This window comes from Pseudophryne corroboree, unplaced genomic scaffold, assembly GCF_028390025.1.
Source record: "Pseudophryne corroboree isolate aPseCor3 unplaced genomic scaffold, aPseCor3.hap2 scaffold_1393, whole genome shotgun sequence".
In the NCBI taxonomy this organism is placed as follows: Eukaryota; Metazoa; Chordata; class Amphibia; order Anura; family Myobatrachidae; genus Pseudophryne; species Pseudophryne corroboree.
Window position 1 is genome coordinate 55,167 of NW_026968019.1, and position 4,105 is coordinate 59,271.

Here is a 4,105-nt window from a genome sequence, read left to right on the forward strand (position 1 = left end):
TTTAAAGTTTTTCTAGGAAACGTTTTAGATGAATGCTTATTAGCCCTTGTCAGTATATACTTTTGCAATGTGTCTCTGTGGCGCAATCAGTTAGTGTGTACGGCTATTAACCAAAAGGTTGGTGGTTCAATCCCACCCAGGTACGTAATTGACCTTGTTATCAGATTTTGGTGATCTTTAAGTAGACAAGTCAAAATTTCAAACCCCCTGTTATGGTGTAGGGTACCTGGCCTTCTCTGATGTAATCAGAGTTAGATTTGATTCAGTGATTTATAAAAACAGCTTGGAAGCACAATTTAGCAGTGGGTTGTAGAGAAAAAGAAATATGCTGGCAGAAAAATCCAATTGAGTGATTAAACAGCTCTTCATTTTCTGGCTTTATTTTTATGCTAACAAATTTGTTCTCTGAAAAGTGTCCACAAAGCAAAGTCTCTGATTAACACCTTTGTAGGGATGGTTTTTCACCTATTACTAAATTAAACTTGCTTCATTGGAAAGGCAGCAAGATGCATCCTCATTTCAATGTCTACTGAAATAATACAAGTTGACACCAGGAAACATTAACGCCACTGCATCCTTGCTGCTTTCTCATGTGGAAGTCTGTTTAATGTGAAAACAAGGTGATATCTAATTAGCACACAGGTAAGGAATTAAGAAAATCTTTATTTAAGGGTGAAGATGTTTCTCACAAAATCGTTGCCCCAATGCATCATTGAAATTCAAGCTGGAAAGATGATTTTAATATATCACTTGTACATTTTGTATTGCTCTTCTGGTGACAATGTAGTTTGTTTTTGTCAATTACCATTTTAATAATAGGGTAAAGAAAATGAAGTGGATTTTTGAAAGAAAACAATACTGTCAATATACTATTAAAACAAATTAAAATGGTAAGAGTTATTGTACTTTAAGTAAAAATAAAAGAGCCAAAATATCAATCCCAGTTTTGGATTACTTTAATTAACAAAAAAAAATGCATATAGCAGAGGATAGTTTCAATCTGCCTACCTCTGGGTTATGGGCCCAGCATGCTTCCATTGCTGTACTCTGCTGCACATGTAAGTGCAAGAGATCCTGAAGCACTCACTCATCATGGGAAAGTACCAATGTGTTTCTTCGTTGGTTGATAGAAGAAACATCTTACAAAAACTCTCCAGATTATTGACTTTTTTAAGTTTTTCTAGGAAACGTTTTAGATGAATGCTTATTAGCATTTGTCAGTATGTACTTTTGCAAAGTGTCTCTGTGGCGCAATCAGTTAGTGTGTACGGCTATTAACCAAAAGGTTAGTGGTTCAATCCCACCCAGGGACGTAATTGACCTTGTGATCAGATTTTGGTGATCTTTAAGTAGACAAGTCAAATTTCATACTCCCTGTTATTGTGTAGGGTACCTGGCCTTCTCTGATGTAATCAGAGTTAGATTTGATTCAGTGATTTTATAAAAAAAAGCTAGGAAGCACAATTTAGCAGTGGGTTGCAGAGAAAAAAAATATGCTGGCAGAAAAATCCAATTGAGTGATTAAACAGCTCTTTATTTTCTGGCTTTATTTTTATGCTAACAAATTTGTTCTCTGAAAAGTGTCCACAAAGCCAAGTCTCTGATTAACACCTTTGTAAGGATGGTTTTTCACCTATTACTAAATTAAACTTGCTTCATTGGAAAGGCAGCAAGATGCATCCTCATTTCAATGTCTACTGAAATAATACAGGTTGACACCAGGAAACATTAACGCCACTGCATACTTGCTGCTTTCTCATGTGGAAGTCTGTTTAATGTGAAAACAAGGTGATATCTAATTAGCACACAGGTAAGGAATTAAGAAAATCTTTATTTAAGGGTGAAGATGTTTCTCACAAAATCGTTGCCCCAATGCATCATTGAAATTCAAGCTGGAAAGATGATTTTAATATATCACTTGTACATTTTGTATTGCTCTTCTGGTGACAATGTAGTTTGTTTTTGTCAATTACCATTTTAATAATAGGGTAAAGAAAATGAAGTGGATTTTTGAAAGAAAACAATACTGTCAATATACTATTAAAACAAATTAAAATGGTAAAAGTTATTGTACTTTAAGTAAAAATAAAAGAGCCAAAATATCAATCCCAGTTTTGGAATACTTTAATTAACAAACAAAAAAATGCATATAGCAGAGGATAGTTTCAATCTGCCTACCTCTGGGTTATGGGCCTAGCATGCTTCCATTGCTGTACTCTGCTGCACATGTAAGTGCAAGAGATCCTGAAGCACTCACTCATCATGGGAAAGTACCAATGTGTTTCTTCGTTGGTTGATAGAAGAAACATCTTACAAAAACTCTCCAGATTATTGACTTTATTAAGTTTTTCTAGGAAACGTTTTAGATGAATGCTTATTAGCCTTTGTCAGTATGTAGTTTTGCAAAGTGTCTCTGTGGCGCAATCAGTTAGTGTGTATGGCTATTAACCAAAAGGTTGGTGGTTCAATCCCACCCAGGGACGTAATTGACCTTGTTATCAGATTTTGGTGATATTTAAGTAGACAAGTCAAAATTTCACACCCCCTCTTATTGTGTAGGGTACCTGGCCTTCTCTGATGTAATCAGAGTTAGATTTGATTCAGTGATTTTATAAAAACATCTAGGAAGCACAATTTAGCAGTGGGTTGCAGAGAAAAAGAAATATGATTGCAAAAAAATCAAATTGCTTGATTTAACAGCTCTTAATTTTCTTGCTTTATTTTTATGCTAACAAATTTGTTCTCTGAAAAGTGTCCACAAAGCCAAGTCTCTGATTAACACCTTTGTAGGGATGGTTTTTCACCTATTACTAAATTAAACTTGCTTCATTGGAAAGGCAGCAAGATGCATCCTCATTTCAATGTCTACTGAAATAATACAGGTTGACACCAGGAAACATTAACGCCACTGCATCCTTGCTGCTTTCTCATGTGGAAGTCTGTTTAATGTGAAAACAAGGTGATATCTAATTAGCACACAGGTAAGGAATTACGAAAATCTTTATTTAAGGGTGAAGATGTTTCTCACAAAATTGTTGCCCCAATGCATCATTGAAATTCAAGCTGGAAAGATGATTTTAATATATCACTTGTACATTTTGTATTGCTCTTCTGGTGACAATGTAGTTTTTTTTGTCAATTACCATTTTAATAACAGGGTAAAGAAAATTAAGTGGATTTTTGAAAGAAAACTATACTGTCAATATACTATTAAAACAAATTAAAATGGTAAAAGTTATTGTACTTTAAGTAAAAATAAAAGAGCAAAAATATCAATCCCAGTTTTGATTACTTAAATTAACAAAAAAAATGCATATAGCAAAGGATAGTTTCAATCTGCCTACCTCTGGGTTATGGGTCCAGCATGCTTCCATTGCAGTACTCTGCTGCACATGTAAGTGCAAGAGATCCTGAAGCACTCACTCATCATGGGAAAGTACCAATGTGTTTATTCGTTAGTTGATGGAAGAAACATCTTACAAAAACTCTCCAGATTATTGATTTTTTAATGTTTTTCTAGGAAACGTTCTAGATGTAAGCTTATTAGCCTTTGTCAGTAGGCACTTTTTGCAAAGTGTCTCTGTGGCGCAATCGGTTAGTGTGTTCGGCTATTAACCGAAAGGTTGGTGGTTCAATCCCACCCAGGGACCTAATTAAACTTGTGATCAGATTTTGGTGATATTTAAGTAGACAAGTCAAAATTTCAAACCCCCTCTTATGGTGTAGGGTACATGGCCTTCTCTGATGTAATCAGAGTTAGATTTGATTCAGTGATTTTATAAAAAACAGCTAGGAAGCACAATTTAGCAGTGGGTTGCAGAGAAAAAAAATATGCTAGCAAAAAAAATCCAATTGAGTGATTAAACAGCTCTTCATTTTCTGGCTTTATTTTTATGCTAACAAATTTGTTCTCTGAAAAGTGTCCACAAAGCCAAGTCTCTGATTAACACCGTTGTAGGGATGGTTTTTCACCTATTACTAAATTAAACTTGCTTCATTGGAAAGGCAGCAAGATGCATCCTCATTTCAATGTCTACTGAAATAATACAGGTTGACACCAGGAAACATTAACGCCACTGCATCCTTGCTGCTTTCTCATGTGGAA

At 34.9% G+C, this 4,105-nt stretch overlaps 1 non-coding gene across 1 annotated transcript; it reads left to right on the plus strand.

Annotated features, from left to right (window-relative positions):
- The first annotated feature begins 3,576 nt into the window (after window positions 1-3,576).
- On the plus strand, window positions 3,577-3,650 carry TRNAN-AUU (transfer RNA asparagine (anticodon AUU)). The gene has a single exon. It is a non-coding gene; the product is annotated as a tRNA-Asn (tRNA).
- The last annotated feature ends 455 nt before the right edge of the window (window positions 3,651-4,105 follow it).